The following is a 22,759-nucleotide window of genomic DNA, read 5'->3' as shown; positions in this document are numbered from 1 at the left end:
TCTTTAATAGTCATGCAATTAAAAACCAAATCCTCATCATTGTGTTGGAAGGTACCCTAAGGCACAAACAAACACAAAAACGACTATTTTTGGGTTTTTCAAAACATTTTCTATTTTTTTTCAAATTTTCGTGTTTTTCTTTCAAAACACATTAAAACACTTCAAAACACACTAAAAACACTTAAAAACAGTGAAAAACGACTCTAGTGGTGCTAGGTGGTAAAATCCCACGAAAATCAAAGAAAAACACTTTGTTTACCCCCCCCCGCCCCACACTTAAACCAACCATTGTCCTCAATGTTTCAAACATAGACTAACACGCAAGCAAACAAAAAACATAACTAACAAAGATGACAATTATGGCAAAGTAAAAGCAATAAGGAGCAGAGTTCAAGAACGCAAATCTGGTTATGGAGCCGGAGATTCCTCGGTCTTCTTTATTTGAACGCATGGGTTGCCTCCCAAGAAGCGCTTAGGTTACCTCCATTTAAACTTCACTAGAGCCCACGACATGGAGGGGTACATCCTCCACGACATGCTCTTCGAAATTCTCATAGTAAGGCTTCAAACAGTGTCCATTCACTTTGAATTCATGTCCTGTCTTTAAACTTTGAATTTGGACTGCACCATAGGGAAAGACATTAGTAACAACAAAAGGACCAATTCATTTATAACGCAACTTAATTGGAAACAATCGAAGGTGGGAGTTGAAAAGTAACACTTTCTGCCCTATAAAAACGTCTTGCTACAAATCATCTTATCATGGAATGCCTTCATTTTCTCCTTGTAAATATGAGCGTTCTCATAAGCCTCGTTCCTAATCTCCTCAAGCTCATTCAATTACAACTTCCTATGAATGCCATCCACATCTATGTCTATATTGAATGTTTTGACTGCCTAATGCGCTCTATGCTCCAATTCTACCGGAAGATGGCATGGTCTCCCATAGATGAGCCGAAATGGGGACATCCCAATTGGTGTCTTGTCGGCTGTACGATACACCCACAATGCATCATCCAAGCACAAGCTCCAATATTTCCGAGTTGGCCCAACTGTCTTCTCCAAAATTTGCTTGATTTCTCGGTTGGAAACTTCGGCTTGCCCCACTTGTTTGAGGGTGATAAGGTGTCGAAACCTTATGTGTTACATTATACTTCTTGAGCAGTGCCTCGATGGTTCGATTGCAAAAATGGGAACCCCCATCACTTATAAGTACTCTTGGCATTCCAAATCGGGCAAATATGTTAGTTTTGACAAAATTTGCAACCACTTTGGAATCATTAGTACGGGTGGCTTTTGCTTCCACCCATTTCGACACATAATCCACAACAAGTAAAATATAATTGAGACCATGTGAAGAAGGAAAAGGACCCATGAAATCGACACCCCAAACATAAAAAACCTCAACAGAAAAGATAGGGGTTTGCTGCATTTGATCTTTTACACCTATATTGCCCATTCTTTGACAACGATCACAAGTTATACAAAAAGTTCTAGCATTCTTAAAGATAGTAGGCCAATAAAATCCACATTCTAAAACCTTAAGTGTTGTGCGTTGTGTACCAAAATGACCCCCACATGCATAAGTGTGACAGAAAGTTAAAATTGAATTAAATTCCGAATCATGCACACACCTATGAAGAATCTGATCAGGGCAATATTTCCACAAGTATTAGTTATCCCACACATAGAATCGTGCATCTTTTTTAAGTTTATCACGTTGGTGCTTATTTAGGGTGCTTGGAACTTGTTTAGACACCAAATAGTTTACTAAATTGGCATACCATGGCACACTTACCTCAATGGACAACAGCTGCTCATCTGGGAATGCTTCTAGGATGCGTACGGGCTCCTCATCATGTACCAAACGGCTCAAGTGGTCAGCCACCAAGTTTTTACTTCCTTTCTTGTCCCGGATTTCGATATCGAACTCTTGAAGGAGAAGCATCCAGTGAATAAGTATTGGCTTAGCTTCTTTCTTTATGAGTAAGTACTTCAAAGCTGTATGATCAAAGTAAATTATAACTTTAATACCAAGTAAATACGAACAAAACTTATCTAAAGCAAACACAACAGCAAGAAGTTCTTTTTCAGTGGTGGAGTAATTCAATTGTGCATCATTCAAGGTTCGGGATGCATAATAGATGACGCGTGGCTTCTTGTCCTTCCGTTGTCCCAAAACAGCCCCTAATGCATAATCTGAAGCATCGCACATAAGCTCGAACGGAAGACTCCAATCTGGTGGAACTATGATGGGGCAGAAGTTAGCATCTCTTTGAGGTGATTGAAGGCCTTCTCACATTCATCATCGAATTTAAATGTCACATCCTTTTGTAGAAGTCGGCAAAGGGGTTGGGAAATCTTTGAAAAATCTTTGATGAATCGCCTATAGAATCCTGCATGTCCAAGAAAAGAACGAACCTCTCTCACCGAAATGGGAGAGTGTAAGTAGCGTACAAGATCTATTTTCAATTTGACAACCTTTATTCCCTTCTCTGAAACTATGTGACCTAAAACTATGCCTTGTTTTACCATAAAGTGACATTTTTCTAAACAATCATCAAACAAATCACCAAAAACACTAAAATCATTTATGAAAACTTCAATAATCTTCTCAACAAAATCTGAAAAGATACTTACCATGCATCTTTGAAATGTGGTTGGTGCATTACATAAACCGAATGGCATTCGACGATAAGCAAAAGTACCAAATGGACAAGTAAAAGTAGTATTTTCTTGATCATCTTGAGCTATAACAATCTGATTATTTCCCGAATAACCATCAAGAAAGCAATAAAAAGAATGATCAGCTAACCTTTCAAGCATTTGATCAATGAACGGCAAAGGGAAGTGATTTTTCCTTGTGGTGGCATTGAGCTTCCTATAGTCAATGCAAACTCTCCAACCTGTTTGGATACGAGTGGGCACAAGTTCATTCTATGCATTCTTCATCACAGTGACTCCAGATTTCTTTGGAACAACTTGAACCGATGAAACCCAACGGCTATCTTAAATTGGATAAATCACTCCACAATCAAGAAGCTTGATAATCTCTTTTTTTCACAACTTCCATCATTGAAGGGTTGAGTTAAGGTTGAGCCTCTCAAGTTGGTTTAGCCCCCTCCTTTAGATGTTTGCGATGCATGCATGTTGTAGGCTAATTCCTTTAATGTCGGCCAAGGTCCATCCAATAGTTGTTTTGTACTCTTTCAACACCCGAACCAATTTCTCCTCCATTGCTGTGAGTGATGAAGAAACTATGACCGGCAACGTCTCTTTATCTCCCAAGAAAATGTACTTCAAATGATTTGGTAATGGTTTAAGCTCGAGGGAGGGTGCCTGAATCACTGAGGGTAACAACTTATTAGTAGAAACGGGAATTGGAATTGGGATTGGAGGCGTACCAATATGTTGTGGCAAAGACTCAAGGGCAGCTACCATCTTGTCAATTGCTGCACAAGTAAGCTTGGCCACTTTGGATTTAAGTCCCCTTCCTTCAGCAATGGTTGTTTCAAGGGGATCCCTCTCCAAGGAGTCAAGATATTCCTGCGCCAACGAATCAAATAGATTAATAGAAAAACAAGAATGATCGTCTTTAGGATACCTTATAGCTTCAAAAATGTTAAAATCATAATCTCGCCATCAAATTTCATTGTCAACGTCCCCTTGAACACATCTATCTTGGTGTAGGCTATTTGCATGAATAGCCTCCCAAGTAGGATTGGCAATGGTGTAGAATCAGTCGAATCTTCCATGTCAAGTACATAAAAATCTGCTGGAAATATCAAGTGGTTAACCTGCACCAAAACATTCTCCAAAACTCTTTTCAGTTATGCATTAGAATGATCAACTATTTGAATAATAACCCCATCGTTTTTAAGCTCTCCTAGGTTCATATATGCATAGATAGAATATGGCATGACATTAATAGAAGCACCTAAGTCTAGCATAGCATGTTTAAACTTAGTATTTCCAATAACACAAGGGATTGTGAAACTACCTGGATCTTTGCATACCATTCCTTTGTAAAACTGCTGAAACATTCTCACTTACCCGTACCACTTCTTTGTTCGAAATCCTCTTCCTTGTTATGCAAAGCTCTTTCAAAAATTTAGCGTACTTTGGAACTTGCTTGATTGCATCAAGGAGTGGGATATTGACTTGTACTTTCTTGAAAGTTTCTAGAATGTCTTTTTTATTCTCTTCTTTCTTAGATTGCTTGAACCTACTAGGAAGAGGCACATTTGGTGGAATAGGGTTAGAAATAATCGAATTTGAACCAACCTTACCTAAATTGGATAGTGTGGAAGGCTTAGGTGGCTGCGGCAAGGGTTGTTCAACCCTTACTGTGGGTTTGTCCATTTCTTCTTCTTTAAAGCAGCATATTTTCTTCCTCCTTTTGGCTTGATTTGGATGTTTGTGGGTTGATTCCAACCTCCTTGCCACTTATTAACGTGATTGCCTTGGCGGTTTCAAAACCTCCCTTCGGATTGACAATGGTTGAACTAGGTAGTTTGCCTTCTTCTCTAAACTGCCCCATGAACTTCGACATCTGCCCAAGTTGCTTCTTCACTTCGCTCATCTCCTTGGCTTGATTTTGTTGGCCCTTCATCAATGAAGTTAGTAATTGAAGAAGTTTATCATTATCCAATGACGAACCTGAGTTTGATTGGGCAGATTGTGGTTGAGGTTGAATTGGTGCGAATGGCCTTTGATAGAGTCCCGGAGGTGGCTGTCTATATCCCCCTTATTGTGGAGCTTGTTGAGGCTCCTTCCACTTCATATTAGGGTGATCTCTCCAGCCCGAATTGTAAGTGTTGGAGTATGGATCATTCCTTGGTTAATTTTGGTTTTGATAACCTATGACATTGGCACTTTCCCATCCCCCATTTTGTATCAACCGAGGGCATTGATCATTGAGATGTCCTTGTATAGAGCACACGCCATAATGCTTGTTCTTTGTACTTTTGATCATTCCACAACCTGTGACACAAGAACAGTGAGATTAGCCAATTGAGATTGAATTTCGGCCATTGAGAACTTGGTGTTGCCGTGGGGGGGTCTCTTTGTCCAATTCCTTCGTATTGTTGTGCATTCAAGGCTCGAGTAATATGATTTTCAATTCTATGATTTATTGAGCTTCACCCCAGTGCCTAGAAGTAGAAAAAGGGAGGCATTAATTAACAGCCAAAACAAAATACCAAAATGTTTGTCTTACTTTGTTACATGCCTGGTAATCCTAAAGAAATTAAAAGTCAATAACAGCATACTGGTAGCCAACAAATTTTCTTCTCAAAGAAAGTCTCCTAAGTTCCTGAAACAGAAGAGAGAGTCAAGCATGGCATTTCAAAAGTAGGAAAAAGAATAATTAGTTTTTTTTTATTGTTTGTAAAATCCATAATGCATTTACTTATTTAAAAAAGAGGATTTTTGGAATATTCAAGAGAAAAGGATTTGTTTGCAATCCCACATTTTTTGATATGATCAAATTTATTTGTAAATATCATGGGCATAAGAGATTAATACTTTTTAAAACCCCAAATAAGCAATTTACATTGACAACTCAAATCCAAATATCTCGTCTTAAATCCTTCCATCCAAATGGATCCTCATAAGATTTCAAATAAGATGAAAAAGACTTAAAATGAAAAAAAGAAGTTTTAAAATGAAAGTAATAACAAACCATTTCGAACTTGAATAGGGTTTCAAAGTGAATATATGGTCAGTCATTGTCAATAAGCTACTAAGCTCACTGTTTTTTCATAAACATGATTTATGTTCCAAGTATGTTAAGATAGAACATCAAAATAAATTTTTGTATACAATTACAATTACACATTGAATCAGTAAAATGAGAATATATGAGGAATCAGTAAAATGAGAATATATGACATACCATAGCCTCATGAAGCCATGCCTTAGGAATACCCAAGTTTACAATCGCTTGGCATTGTGATTCTTGTGAACTCCAGGATTCACAATATTGGAACAAGATTTCCCAAATAAGATTAGAATGGACATATGGAAAATCTTCAGACTGGGGCATGTGAAGGACCACATACATGGCCCAATGACATTGCCCAAGGCACAACAGTTGGGAAAAAAATCTCATGTCAAGAACATGAAGGTCCTTAGAGCTGATAGCACCAACTGCTTCCAACACTGCACACTGATGCCATATCATATGGTAATCCAGTGGATCGTGTGTTGACGAGAAGGCACTAAACATGGGCTTCAGAAAGCCAACTTTACTTTCTTCACTGGCATGAAGCAGCATCAGATAATAAGATAGATCATAACATTTTGCCGCATTCGAATTCCCAGCCTCTTTTACCAGTCCTTCATCAATGTAGACTGTAACTGGGTATGGAGCTTTACCATCATCAAGAAGATGTTGATAGGTGTGAAAAATCGTAGGCAGTGAAGTGCTAGGTTCTAAATGATACCACATAAACAACCTTGGAAACCTCTTCAAATCAACGTTAACATCATGAAAAGCACCATGGATATTACCAGCAAACAACTCATAGAGCCTTATCCTGTTTTTCTTAATGAAGTCGTAATCGAGCCTATTGATCCTCCAACAATCAAGTTGTTGGGCAACATCAGTACGATTGACTATGGACTCACAGGCCTGACTCAACAAACAAGCCAATATCACGTCTCCTTGAGAAGCAGCAAGTTCCACAGCAGCATCCAATTGACGCCCACTCAAAAGTAACAATATATATTCTAGATAACTCATTCAAGAAGCTTATCTTTTCTTGTACTCGATGGGAAACATTCTCTTGCAACCAATAGCTAAACTCTGCCCTCCAAATAAGAGGTAAAGCTTCCAGGTCTACTTGTTGAGAAGCTTCATTCACATCTTGAACCATTTCTTCCTCACTATCAGCACCCAAAGATTTCAATTTTCCACCATTTTCCCTATCAGCAAAGAGAACTTTGATCAACTCCCAAATCATTATTTGGTGTGTCAAAACCAAACGTGCAAAAGAAGATAGGCTGGGAACTTCCAGCTACTTGTCAATAATATCTACATAGCTCCTACAAATATGTGGAAGCATCAGGCAGTTGGAGACAAGCTTTTGAAGCCTCAAGTTGAATGATCCAACTTCAATCTCATTTGTCTGATGAGATATTCCCTTGTGAAGATCTAAAGGAGAATCAATAGCCATGTCAACAAGTTCCTCCCTAACTTTGTTGTTTTCATCTCGAACAACACTGTCAATAGCAACCTTCTCTATATTGATTATGGATGATAACATCATTGGAGAACCGTTACTCCCAAATGGTGTTCCAGCATGGACAAGGGTTCCATTTGGGCCATATCCTACGCGAAATGACCTACCCATAAATAGACCAGTATCAATTATGTTGCGAGAATGTTTTTTGGTTACTGGTGTTTCATGCTTGAGATCAAGCTTAAAACCTTCTTTCAATGTCTTAGGGGGCATGGCCTTATTTTCTTGGGCCATTAGAATGGTTCCAGGAGAATTTGAGTCCAAACTACCATGCTTGTACTCTAGAAATGCCAGTGGGGTTTTTCGCACAGCTGGTGGAGTGGATCTTTGACTCATCCTCTAAGAAGCAAAGGATGAATTATAATGTACAGGGATATGATTCAAATCCTCAACCTCCTCTTCCTTATCATGGAACATCAACATTCTCATTTCTTCCATCTTTACGGGGTCAAGCCTAAGATGTACAGGTAGAGAATGCGAAAGCACAATTCCAGTGAGATCCATTTGGCTTTCTTCATCACCATCAGAAATCTCACCATGGTTCATTTCCACAAGATCTTGAGCTGAAGCACTATCTTCCATCATGATGTCTTCTTCATCATCTTCATTCAACCCAAATCTGTTGAAATGGTGAACAAAGAATTTCCATTGCCCGCTTTCTGGATTAATCGAAATAAAGCGAGCTCTTTGTCCTCCGCACTCTGCCTCAACTTTTTCACAATATTATATTTTTGTCTCTTGTCAATATTTGATGGTCTTGTTTGTAGGACCAAAGTTACTTCAATAGGCTTGTTAAGGCCTTGGCCAACCAAAGGCGTGACAGCTTAATCTTTATATACGATTACCTCGTATCTGTGGAACTTGACAATATTATCTAATTCCAAACACCTTATGTCAGTTTCCCAGGATACTTGACAGAGCCATAACCAAGTCTCCCAACTATGAAGTCCAACACTCGGCTACAAAAACCAGGATCTGCGTATTCTCGAGTAGCCAAATCCTTTAAAAAAGGCTGTGTATAGTAATCAACTACTTCTAAAGTTGGTAAACAGGGTACATATGCTTCAAGATGGCTAAAAGTTCCAGACAAAGAAAAGCAAGTGTTCCGAGAAACCCTTCGTTTCTTGTGTTGACGTGCAATATGTGAATTAGGAGGAGTTTCAGAATCAATGCCCATTCTATAGGGTTGTAACAATTGATACGTTGCTTCAAATATTATAAACTTCACTACAAGTTCCTGAATTTTGAAACATAAATTGAACATTAACCATGAATATTAAAAATTCCTACTCTCAATGGCACACATCCATGAAATGTTGCTTATAATTCTTCCCCAATAATGGGAGAAATCGTTATATCAGCGACCAATATCCACTGCAAGGGTGCCCAGAACTAGAAAGTGACATGAAAAACCCCAAAATTTTAGTCCTAATTGGCCTTCTCTAAACCCTAAAACCTTATCAACACAATTGTAAGACTAAATTACCGGAAAACAAAGGCCCTAGCTTCAGTGACCCAACAAAAAACTAACATGGACAAATCAAAAGAAATCAAAGGAAATCAGCGGTGAACTCTGAGTGAACACTTACAGTGCATTCAGTTCCCGTGCCGCTCGGTTTCAGCCAAGTCAAGCATTTGAGACCACTTTCAGTTCCTCCATAATTTTGTCAGCTGCAATTTCAGAGCAACAACCCTAAAAATCAGAGGCCTATGAACTTCAACGGAGAACAGCATGGAAAAACCTTACTGGTGTCCTCCCAAGCGTTCGACATAAAAGACGGTGAAGACGAGCGAAAAAGGGTTTGCAGAGTCGGATGGTGGGCTTTCCTTTATCATGCACTTTGTCCAAACAAAATATGGAGTGTTCTAATTTCAGGTTTATTATTTTTTTGCTAAAATGGTCAAACAATACACCTAAGGCACGTCCATAATCAGATTGAGATGAATTGAATTGAAGAGAAATTGGGATGAGGTGGAAGCAGAATCAGATTTCTGTTGAAGTTGTTTACTAAAACGGTATGGAATTTGAGAAGAATGATGTTGGTTCCATATAAGTTGTTTACTAATTCACTGGAATCGAAATTAAAACTAGCTTGATTACTAAATTGCCCTTATATAAATAAATTATTTTTATACTAATTAATCAAACTAATTTATAGTTAAAAAAATAAAGTCAAACTAATTTTATATACCAAAATTTATCTATATAAAAATAATTAAAGAGTATTTAACTTATTTCCATTTGCTCCCCACCACAAAAAACCCATTCTTTGTCTTCCCCACACCACCCCTCTCATCGTTTTCCCAGTCGCATCAGCCCTCCCCGCCTTTCCTTGCCCTCCACCCCACTTACCCCTATAGCCACCGCCCATAGATCGGCAAGTCATAATCCAGCGCGGAGTAGTCTAGTTGGCAAATCATGGTCTAGCGCAGATCGATTACAAATCTAGTTTGAAATGATTGGAGATTAGGTTAGGCAAAATGGACGAATTGAGGCCTTATAACTTCTTTTTGAGGTTGGATTCAGTGAAAGGATTGTGAAAGACAACATGGACGAATTGAGGCCTTATAACTTCTTTTTTAGGTTGGATTCAGTGAAAGGATTGCGAAAGACAACAGAGAGCTGCTGCATAGGGTTGCTAGAGAGGATGGCGGAGGACAACTGCAAGATGGAAGGGTCATTTGGAAAGAAACATTTGATTCCGGATGAAGGCTTCTTCCTAGAATCCAAATACTAGCTCCATCTCGGTAATTCTATTCCAGATTTTAGGTGGACCCCACTTTTTTTTTATTCCCTATGTGTTAGTAAACGTCAGAATCCTTCCAAAGGAGTGCAATTCTGTTTCCCCCTACTCCTCTCCCGTTTGGTAAACATGCCATAAGTCTTGAATTTGATACTTAACAATGAAAATAGATGTCACTTAGTAATATGGTCTAGTGATATTCCTCTTCACTTAAAAGTGAGTGGTCTTAGGTTCGAATCTCGTTGATGACGAGTTTGATACCAAATTAGGCTACTTATTGTGTGACTTGGTCGAACTCCTCATCCCCTTAATGTAAAAATATCAATGTACTCAAAAAAAAAAAATAATAATAATGAAGATAGATAATTATAGGCCCTCAATTTAAATGTTGAAAATCAATGTAGTTCTTATGTTAGTATTTCATAAATAATTTTGTTAAGTGTGCTGATTGTTGACCAATGAGAATCCAAAAATATCTACTTGTTCACTTACACTTGGGGCCTCAACCACCTTTACAGCTAGTTCATATCCTTATTCCTGAATTCGAAGAAGTACCACTGGAGCCATAATTGAACCATCCACAATGGTCCTTGAACATTGGTATTGAAAGATTAATTCCTAGTCATCTTATCTGACATGGCATAAATATGAGCTAGGAAGAAAGGGCATGTGGCTAGATTATCATATTGATTCAAGGCTTCAACGAAGGGGATCCACTCAACTTTCACACGCTTTGAAAGGTTGGGGAACATGAACTTATTCAGCCAATAGAGCAAGAAGTACATGTTCTCTTGATCTCTATCGGTGGAGAGGGAAGAAGGATCATACTTTCTTTTGAAATAGTTGAGGAAGCCGGAGTAAGAAGTTGCACATGCTTGAAATTCTAAAGAAAAGTACTTAATCTTCACCGGTGGCAGAGTGGCCCTAACTTGTCTTTTTTCTTCATCGACTGTAAGTTCCAGGGAGAGACTAATCCTTTGAGACGTCGATACACTTGCCTGATGGTCTCAGACCAAATAGCTGAGTCATGTTCAAAATCGTGAGAGACATCGGTCTCATTTTGAAATCAAAAGTATTGATCGCGTTCTCCACTACATCAGGCACTTGTTGGTATCAAAGTAGGCTTTCCCATGTTGAAAGTAGACTCGAAGATTCAGACCACCTTGCACTTTGTTGAAAGTGTTCAGTCGAGTTCCAAGGCTGGTACAACCATCACCGGACTCAGACTAAGAAGCTGTTAAAGTCAACATGGATGAATTGATTAAAAGTTGGAAAATTTTCAAGTATGCAAAGTTGAATTCAGTTTTCGCAAGATGAAAATTTTGATTTTTCGAAGAATTGAGTTTTCTAGAAATTGAAGGGAAAGTGAAAAATGGCAGAGTGTTCCCTTTTATATCTGTTAAAATTTGTTCGTTAGGGTTACTGGGTTAGTAGAAAAGGTTATGCTAATAACGGTCATTTGCTGGCGTAATCTTCTTTCTAACATCGAAGGTGAAATTTAAATATAATAAAGTCAAAATTTAATGGCTTAATTACATTTAAAGGCAGTTATGTTTGAACCTAAAATAAATATTGATCTGTTCGGGGCCTAGGTTATTTTTATTTAAAATGCAAGTTGGTATCTATTTTAGCAGAAGTGAACAGTGCATGAGCTAAGAATTCAAAAAGTAATTTACACGTGGCATTGTGGATGACAAACCCTCATTCACACTGTTCGGTTAACTCAGTCGATTTTTATAGAAGGAAATATGTTTTCTGTTGGCGTTTTGGTAGTTCTGATGAGATAAAAAAGCTTATGTTGTAGCATAAATTCTTATCCTTTGATAGCAATCACATCATCAACTGGGAATAGAGAGGATTAATTTGAGAGTAAAATGCTTACTTTGGAAGGAAAACTTGTTTTAAAAAATGCAGCATAAGAGCATTAGACATATACACTTAATTCATCATATACAAAAAGACTTTAAAGCTTTACAGCCTACCCTGTCAACCAAAGCACCATCCGTCAAGGCATCTAGCATTTGTCTCTCAATTGGAAGTAGTCATTCGTAGAAATATTGAATTAAAAGCTCTTCCTTCATTTGATGTTGTGGGCAGGATGCAACTAATGTCTTGAAATGCTCATAGTATGCTGGAAAGGATTCTCCTTGGCTTTGTTGAATTCCACTAATTTTCTTCCCCAAAAGAATGACTTTTGAAGTTGGGAAGAATTTCTCTAAGAATGCTCTCTTCATGCTTTCCCAAGAAGTGACGGTTCCAGGTCCTAATTCATAAAGCGAATCTTTAGCCTTGTCCATAAGAGAGAATGGAAAAGCTTTCATCTTCAGAATATTGCCATCCACATTGATTGGTGTCATGCTTGATAGGAGCATATTTATGCGACTTAGTTAGCTTGTTCTTGTGCATTTACGTTGTATTTCCTTAGTTATTTTAGTGTTTAAAGTTATTTTTGTGTGTTTTCAGACTCTAAGTACAAAGTATGCAAGAAGATGCATTTTGGAGGCCTTTGGAGCATGTTTCGGGCTTGGAATGGATAGCAAATGCATGGGCCAAGTGGATGGACGAATTTGAGAACTAAAGAGGCCAAGAATATGAAGAATTATGGTCCAAAAGATGAAGAAAACAGCCCAAAAATCTGTCACCCCAACTTGCATTCCTTGCCATGCAAACCACATAGAATTCCCTTTGGATTCCATGCCATGCTTGATCACTCTTGTCCCCTACATAATTTCTAATTTCATGCTTCAATTCATTTAATTATTACACTCAATTGCTTGATACCTCTTGTTCCCTTCACTCATTAGATTTTAGACAACATTTACATCCATTACATGCACCAATTGATGCTCCATCATTCACATTTGGAATCCAATGCCATGTGCAACACATGTTGTTGCACCTTTGACCCATTTGTTGACACATTTCTCCTCCTTTTCCATCTCTATGCAATGTACACAATCATTCATGCTCCCTAGCTACAACACCACTCCATTTTACCCTTCACACTTTGCATCATTACTTCATTTTCACCCTTGGACCATTGCACACCACACACACAAATTGCCATGCATTTCATCCTTAACCTAACTTGATTTTCTAAGGTTTTTGGGGCCTATAAATACATGTTTACACTCCTTGGCCAAAGGACAATCCCCTATATTCATCATTTTATCACAAAAATTCGTCCATACACAACCTAGGAAGCAAAACACCCCAAAAACACCATTCTAGTGCCTAGAAAACATAACAGCCACTCCACCTTCTTCCACCCTCTTTGCCTAGTTCTCCACCACCCTCCAACCATCAAACACTCCTCCACACTCACCCTAAACCCTTCCATACCATTCCCCATCCATTCTACATCATAAAACTACCCAAAATCTGTCCATAACCCAATCTGCCGCAAGCAAGGGAAATGAGGAATCTTGGATGCACTTGCTACCAAGTTGGAGCATTTTAGGTGTTTTCTTTCCTTTGATTTTAATGTCTAATTTTATGTATCTTTGCTTTGTGAGTATTATGTATCTTTGCTTTGTGAGTATGAGGAACTAAACCCCTCTTAGTTAGGGGGTGATTCGAAACTATGTTCATACTTGCAATATGATTTGATTACATCCAGTTGTGATTCATAAGTTGTGAATTCAATTTACTTATCCGTTCATATAAAAACTAATTTGTGTATGTTGGTTAAGAGTGCACGCTTAATTTTCATGCATGAATTTGACGCTAGAATATAAGGGAGTTTCACCTAATCGTTATAAACTTATATTCACAAGTAGTGAAGGTTGCTAGTCACAATCACGTTAAGTAAACTCTTGGCATAAGTTTCATGCAAATCATAGTAACGAGTGCATCGTCAATGCTTATGTTTTTCATAGAACTTAATGATTCTTGCTTGTATCTCTATTATGCAATTCATGTAGGGAACTTGTAGGGAATGTTTTGGGTTGTCGTATGCAATCATCCAACCTAATAACTTGTGGAAAAAACTGAGGGTTAATTAGTGCAATTCACGGTTAATTTGGGGCGTTGAGTATTCATAGCTTATCGAAAAGCAACTGGAAATCGTTTTGTATGCAAGTGTGACATATGTGGAGAAGAACCTCCTAGCTAATCTTCCATCCATAAGTTTCATTCAAATTCACTTACAATCTGTTTTGTTTTACAAAGTTTGTTTTGTTTTCAAATTCATTAAAACCAAAATCCCCCTTTTACTTTATTGTTTCAAAGTGTTTAATTTCTGTTTTGGTTGTGTGTTAGAGTGTTTTGATTCACCCAAATTTGTCTAAGAATTTGTTTACTTTGTTCTTGTCTTAATTTAATTATTTTCGTCGAAAATAAACCCCATCTTATTTCTTTGAGTCATATTAATTAGAACTTGTCTTAGATTATGTTTTTAAGTGTTTTAGTTCATTAGAAAACCAAAATTTGTCCAAGTTTGTGTGAGAGTCCCAAAACTACCCAGATTGTGTTTTTAAGGTAGTTTTGAGTGTTTAGGGGCTGTTTTGAGTCTTTTGGTTTGTTTTAGTGTTTTAAAGTATAGTTTTGCATTCTTTGAGTCTAGTTAGTGTTTTAAACTTTGTTTTCACGTTTTCAAGTCAGTTTCCAAGTGATTTAGCAATCCCTCCTAATCCCCGGCCTAGAACGATCTCTACTTACATACTTTACTACAATTGATAAAAAGAGGGTTTAATTTGTGTGTTTAGTTATTTTACGCATCAATGCTCGAGCACACCACTTCAAATTCCTTCAAATGCTTGCTCAGATCTTCCATGGGCAACCCATGGTATTTGGGAATGTGATACAACAAACTAGACTTCAATTCGAACTCATCAGTCTTGCCTTGGGCTGCTGTAGGGTATTGAATGCAAAGAGGCACGACATTGTCCAATCCCAAGGCTGAAAGTTCCTTGATTGTTCGATTGTCAACAGCCATGTCTTGTTCTTCTTCAAATTCCTCTTCAATTTCAACTTCAGATTCAGATTCAGAACTAGAACTAGGTGGATTGAGTTATGGCTGCTTTCTCTTCCTTCTTAAAGTTCGTGCAAAATTGTTGTCAAACTCCAATTTGTGTGCACGAACAGGTTGAGAACTTCGAGTCATAAACTAGTACCTAAAACAAAATCAGAAAAACAAACAAAACAAAAACAGAAACAAAGGGAAGATTAGCAATTTTGCAGACTAACTAGGGATGCTAATCAACACAAAAGAAACACAAATACAAAAAACTAAACTCTAAAACAGAAACCTAGACTCAAACTACTCAAATTAGACTAAATTGACTTAAAACACACAAACTAAGTTAAATTGACTCAAAACAAGAACTATAATGTAATTTGGACAAAAATTGAACTTAACTTGACTCAAGACAACGTTTATGGACTAACTCTAACATATATTGACTCAAAACACTCAAAAGAACCTAGTTTGGACAGATTCTGACCTAAAAACACTAAACAAAAAAAAGGGTTTTTTTTTATGAATTTAAGACTAAAACTAAACAAATTTAAAGACTCTAAATACTTTGGACGAAATTGGTGATTTAAGGGGTGAATGAATAGTAAGAGGGTCCTTCTCCACACATGACACATATGCATACGAATCGATTTCCAGTTATTCTTTCGATAAACCATGAATGACAATGCTCCAAATTAATCGTGAGAAGCACAAATTAACTTTCAGATTTTCCCAAATTCATTGAATTGGACTCAGCGACACAACCAAATTATTCTTATCAAATTCCCTACGTGAATTGCATAATAGAGATACATGTCAAAGATCATTACGTTCTATGAAAATCATAAGCATTGACAAGGTATTCGTAACTATGAACTGCATGATACTCCTGTCAAGAATTCACTTAACACAATCATGACTAGTGACTTTTACTACTTGTGAATATAAGTTCATAACGATTAGGTGAAATTCCCTTATATTCTAGCATCAAATTCATGCATGCAAACTAAGTATGCATCCTTAATCAACACAGAAGAACAAGTTATCAATTAAACAGATAAGTAAATTGCATTCACGATTTACGAAATCATAACTGGATGTAATCAATTCATATCACATATGTGTTCATGGCTTTAAATTCACCTCTAACTAAAACGAATTTAGTTCCTCATGTTCAAAATTAAACAAAGACAATTAAATTTAAACATTGAAACAAAAGATAGAATACACCTAGAAACGCTCCAACAATCCAAGGGTCTTGAATGGCAGGCACGACTCCAAGGGTCTCCTCTCTCGTCTCCTTGCAAAACTGCAGCACTAAAGGGATGTATGTATAGGAGGGATGTATGGTATGAATTTGTGGTGAAAGGTGGATGATTTCTGAGTGCTGCGACACTATATATTTATAAGGAGAAAGTAAGGCACGGTTGGGGTGAGTAGGAGAGGAATTAGGACTCCAAATCATCAAGCAATAAGAACTCTTCAATTTTAGATTGCAGGGAGGAAAAAGATTGGTCTTTGTTGCAGGAAACATCACTTCTAGAAGGGCTAGTTGCAGCACACTTTCAGGGATAAGAGATAAGGCTTCTAGAAAGAGTTTGTGGCAGGTTTCTAGAAAGAAAGGGATAAGGGGTGCGGCACCAATCTAGGACAGGTGATAGGGCTTCTAGAACCATGTTTTTAGGTGATCTAATAAGAAATTGATTCCCCCTTATAGCTAGAATTAAGGTATGATAAGATTAGGATAGGATAAGATAAGATAAGGTTAGTTTGGATAAGATAAGGTTGGATACTGTTTTGGATAATGTTCCTTCCTTTTAGCTGATTCCTTATCTTGTTTGTCTTGAATTGATTTTCTTCATCTCCTTAGCATATTCCTAGCCTCTTGAACTTCAAAAACGTCCATCCAAAGTGCTCCCCACATGTGTTATCCATTCTTGGCCCAAAACTGCTCCAAAATGTTCCAAATTGCACTTTCTTGCCAACTTTGTCATTTGGACCTACGAACACACGAAAATAGCTTAAAACACTATAATAAGTAAAAACTAGCTATGAAAATGCAAGAAATCAAGCTAACTAAGTCGTATAAATATGCTCCTATCACGAAGTACCCCACTACCTAGGCCTAGCCTGTTTTTCTTCCCGTCGGTTTCACTGTTTGCCTCGCACCCAATCCGTGCCCTCTTTGTTTAGGCCTGCAGCCCCACCCGAGACCAAACCCAGCCCAATTTTGGGCCTAGGTCACACAGATCATTTTTCTTAAGCCACCCGTGGGCTTATTTTTTCTTTTGGGCCCAAAGTTTTATTTGCCTAATTATATTAGGCCCAATGCGTTTTATATTTTTTCACCCACAATTTAATTTGGCCCAAAGACCAAATAATTAATTCAATTATAATTATCGTCCTAAAGTTCTTATTTTTTTTTGCATGTTCTTGTTGCATATTTTTGTATATATATTTGTGTTTGCCTGCAGGAATATATGAACTTGAAGTTCATAATTATTTGGAAACCTAAAGTTTCTTAAAAACATGCCTTGTTTGAAAACTTGAAGTTTTTGTTTAAAACATCACCCCTGAAAACCCGAAGTTTTTTCATGCAAAATTAAACCAATACATGTCTATTAGATCCTGTATGTTCTACTCTTATGTGAATGGATTGATTTTCTCCATTACACTAACCACATCTTGTCCATCTATTTTGTGATAGAAACATGGTGAATTTAAACAAACTTGACTTCACCGCTTTGGAGGTCTTTGGAAGGAACTACCGCAAGTGGGTCTAAGATGTGAAGCTCCACCTCACTGCAAAGAACTTACGTCTTGCTATTGAAGAAGAGCCAGACAACCTTGTTGGTGAAGCTTAAAATGCCACCGATATGATCTTCATCCGAAGACATATCCATGACGCTTTGCAAACTGAGTATCTTGCTGAGGAAGATCCACGTGCACTATGGGTCTCTTTGGTTGATCGTTGTGATCACCAAAAGGAAATATTCTTTCCTGAAACAAGACATGATTGGCAGCATTGGTGCTTCCAAGACTTTAAGTTCGTGAATGAATATAATTCTGAAGTTTGTCGAATCCTATCACTTCTTAAGTTTTGTAACGAAACTTCAACTGAAGAGGATCTCCTGAAGAAAACCTATTCGACCTTCTCTGCTTCTAATATTGTCATACAACAACAATATAGAACTTAAAAGTTCACTAAGTTCTCAGATTTGATCTTTGTTTTACTTCTTATTGAAAAACAGAACCAGCTGTTGATGAAGTATCATCAAGCTCGACTTACTGGGTTGACTGTTGTGCCTAAAGCATATTATAGCACAAACCAACGCCCAAAATGCATAAAGAGGCGTGGTAGGGGTGGCCAGAAGCCATCCCACCAAGGTCAACAGAGTCAAGGCCTATCCAAGGGAGGAAACAAAGCCAGAAGAGCCTAAACCTTAGTCCCAAGGCCCTGAACTTCAAGAATAAAGGCAAAGCACTTGAAACCATGGATGCGGACATGTGCTATCGCTGTGGTTCAAATGACCATTGGTCCTGTGTTTGCCAAGCTCCCAATAAGGTTGTAGATGAATATCATTCTTGTCGTAAGAAGTGTAAGTCAAACTTCATGCAAGTGGACGAACTAGAGACTACAAAGATGGAGATTTTTTACTTATCACCCCTATGGAAGATTAGAATCTTAGACATAGAGTGATTTTTTAGTTGATATAAGACAATGAGGCTAAATTCCACCTAGTGGCTGAACTCCCCTTTGTTTTTTGGTTGATTTTTGAACAATTTCCCCTTATGTTTGGATTATTTGTTGGTGATTTGTTTTTGGATATGAAGTTTTAATTAATTACCATCCTTGAATAAGTGAAATTATTTTGAATTGCTATTTGTTTTTAGAACTTTTATGCATGTGACTAACTCAAATTAATTGTCTGCCAGATAATGCAACCACGTACATAGTGTTGCGTGAACACATCTATTTCACTAACTTCATACCTAAGAATGCACATCTGACAACCTTCTCAGGCCCATCCAACCTGATTAAAGGATATGGTAAGGCACGTATAATGTTGTCCAATGGTACAATCTTGACCATTACTAAGGCACTCTATTCTCGATGTTCGGGAAGAACGTTATTGAGTTTCAAAAACATTAGAGATAACAATTACCATGTTGAAACCCACGTAGAAAATGGAGTTGAATTTCTGTGTATAACTTCCTATTAATATGGCCAGACATGTATTCTAGAAAAGATGGAACGTATCCCGAGTGGTCTGTATACTTCGACCATACGCCCCAAATAATGCCACTATGTGGCTAGCTCTACTACTGGGACCGCACACGAAATTACACCTTGGCATGATCGTTTGGGGCATCTTGGATGAATAATGATGTGCTGTATCCTTCAATCTTCACACGGGCATCCATTAACCTGAAGTTTAGGTTCGATCCAAGGAATCACATGTCAAACATGTTCAATGTGAAAGTTTATTATAAGCCTTCTTATGACAAGAGTCGTTCGAATCCTCCCATTTTTCTACAATGGATTCAGGGGACATTTGTGGACTTATTCATCCTCCCTGCGGACCATTTAAATACTTATGGTTTTGGTTGACGCTTCCATACGTTGGTAACACGTGTACGTCCACAAGGAACGCTGCATTCTCCAAACTGTTGGCTTAGGTTATCAAGCTCAGGGCTCACCATCCTAATTATCCAATCAAATATATTCGATTGGATAATGCTGGAGAATTCATATCTAAAACTTTTGATGACTATTGCATGTCGGTTGAGGTTGAAGTTGAACATCCTGTACCCTATGTTCACACCCATAACGGCCTGGCAGAGGCTTTCATTACGCGCTTACAAATGATTGCTCCATCGTTGATCATACATACCAAGCTCCCAATCAATGCTTGGGGCCATGCAATATTGCACGTAGTAAAGTTGGTCCGCTTGAGGCCTGTTATGATATAACCATTTAATGCTCTTCAGTTGGTTACCAAATACGAACTCGACATATCGCATCTGCGCGTATTTGGTTCTGCGGTATATGTGCCTATCTCGCCACCCTTACGTACAAAAATAGGGCCTCAGCGAATGATGGAAATTTACGTCGGATATGATTCTGCTTCAATTATTCGTTACTTAGAACCTTTGACAGGCAATCTGTTTACTACTCATTTTGCATTGTCATTTCTATAAGATAGTCTTCCCGTCGTTAGGGGTAGATAAGAATGTCACTATTCTTGAAAAGTGACGCGAATTATCGTGGAGAACTCTCACTTTCTCTCATTTAGATCCTCGTATTGCTCAGTCTGAAACTGATGTGTAGCGTATATTAGATCTTCAAATCATAGCTCAGAGTATGCTAGATGCTTTCACTTATCTAGCGCGCGCGACAAGAACACATATTCCATTTGCGAATACGCTAGCAAAGATGGATGTACCAAATGTACGATGGACTTCCTTCCTAGAGGCCTGGGATGCCAATATTGGTGTTCCACATACATTAGCGGCTAGCCAATCATCTACCCTTACACAGAAGCATGGTAGACCCCTTGGTTCAAAGGATTCACACCCTGAGGAAAGTCCTGAAGAGCTTACCGTGAATCTGACTATCGCTTACTCATTCAATCTAACTCATGAGGAAATTCTAGATTATGGAAATGTCCTTGAAGAGACGAATCTTCCTCCCGAGAATTGTGAGATTATGGTCTATTATGCTAGCTTAGATGATGTGTGGCGTAGAAATGAGATGATTGTCGATGATGCATTAGCATTTGTAGTAGCTACTGAGATCATGTTGAGCGATGACATTGAATCACGTTCCATTGATGAATGTCGACATAGAATTGATTAGTCAAACTAGAAACAAGCAATCCAAGTTGAACTCAATTCGCTTGCGAAATATAAGGTGTTTGGACTTGTAGCTTTTGCTCCTCAACATGTGAAGCCCGTTGGCTATAAGTGGGTTTTCGTTCGGAAGCGTAATGAAAAGAACAAAATTGTATGTTACAAAGCTCATCTTGTTGCACAAGGCTTCTCATAACGCCCCGAGATTGACTATGATGAAACTTATTCACCCATTATAGATGTGATTATTTTTCGTTACCTTATCAGTTTGGTAGTTTCCGAAAAACTGGATATGCAGCTGATGGACGTAGTAACCTCATATCTCTACAGAAATCTATATGAAAGTTCCCGAAGGACTTACATTGACTGGTTTAAATATTTCCAAACCCCAAAACACACTCTCAATTCACCTGAGGCATTCACTCTACGGTTTGAAACAATCCTGAAAAATGTGGTATAACCGTCTGAGTGAGTATTTGACTAGTCAGAGATATGTGAACAATGAACCATGCTCTTGTGTGTTCATTAAGAAGTCACATTCTGGATTTGCGATTGTTGCAGTATATATCGATGACATGAACCTTATCGGAACTCTTGAAGAGCTCGCGAGAACTGCCGTGCACTTAAAGTTGGAATTTGAGATGAAAGATCTAGGTAAGACTCGATACTGTCTCGCTCTTAAGATAAAGCATTGTTCAGATGGAATCTTAGTACATCAATCGAACTACACCTATTGCGCCATTTTAATGAAGATAAAGCGAAGCCTTTGAGTACTTATATGGTCGTTCGATAGCTAGATGCAAAACAAGATCCCTTCTGTCCGAAGGATGATGATGAAAAGGTTTTGGAGCTTTAAGTTCCTTATCTAAGTTCGATAGGCGCTTTATTGTACTTAGCTCAATGCACTAAACCCGACATCTCCTTAACTATTAATCTTTTGGCAAGATACAGTAATGCACCTACACGTGGACACTGGTCTGGCGTGAAAAACGTCTTCCATTACCTGAAGGGTACCACGGATTTAGGCTTGTTCTATCCCTACGGATCCTCAAGTGATGCCGCACCCTCTGCTCCTCGAGTCGATTCTCGACTTGTTGGTTATGCCGATGCAGGATACTTATATGATCCGCATAAGGCGCGTTCTCAAATGAGTTATGTCTTTACCGTTAGAGGCATCACAATCTCTTGAAGGTCTACTAAACAGACCTTAGTTGCCACTTTGTCTAACCATGCTGAAATTCTCGCCTTACATGAAGCAACTCGGGAATGCTTTCGGTTGAGAGTAGTTGTGGGCTATATTCGAAGCTCATATGATCTTTATCTCACCATTGATGTCCCAATGACGATCTTTGAAGACAACATAGCATGCATCGAACAGCTCAAGAAGGGTTATATTAAATGAGACAACACCAAGCACATTGCGTCAAAGTTTTTCTTTTCACATCAACAACAAGAGCATCAGAAGATTGAAGTCGCGCAAATCCGTTCACAAGATAATTTTGCCAACCTCTTCACCGAATCACTACTGAAGATGACGTTTCAAAAGCTTGTTCATGGAATTGGTGTGAGTAAACTTTCTAAGTTGTAACATTGTTATTTCTCTTTGAAATTGTGTCAAACTCAGGGGAAATATCCTGAAGATACTTGCTTGATCTTAACGTACTCTTTTTCCTACGATTAGGAGCATTTTTCCTACTGGGTTTTTGTTACCTAACTAGGTTTTAACGAGGCACCCACCTTGGGCTGGTCATATCCCTGATGACGTCTCGTAGACATTTCTTTTGACTTTGCATTTCTCATGTATTTTTCCTTATACTATGGATTTTGTCCCTCTTCGGGTTTTTACCGTAGCCTTAGGGTTTTTTAGTGAGACTTACTACTTATGCAAGTTCCTACCTTATTGAGAATAAGTGTTGTTCCTTAGAATTAGTGCCGACAAGTCGACTTCCTCAACTTATGCA

The 22,759-nt window shown here is 38.1% G+C and overlaps 1 pseudogene; it reads right to left on the bottom strand.

The window, feature by feature from the left end:
- Positions 1-603: 603 nt before the first annotated feature.
- LOC108170708 (nuclear pore complex protein NUP96-like) lies at positions 604-8,475 on the bottom strand (annotated as a pseudogene).
- Positions 8,476-22,759: the final 14,284 nt, after the last annotated feature.

The sequence above is a fragment of the Malus domestica genome, chromosome 16, assembly GCF_042453785.1.
Source record: "Malus domestica chromosome 16, GDT2T_hap1".
Lineage (NCBI taxonomy): Eukaryota > Viridiplantae > Streptophyta > Magnoliopsida > Rosales > Rosaceae > Malus > Malus domestica.
The sequence above is the reverse complement of the archived record's forward strand: the minus strand, read 5'-3'. Positions and strand labels throughout refer to the sequence as shown.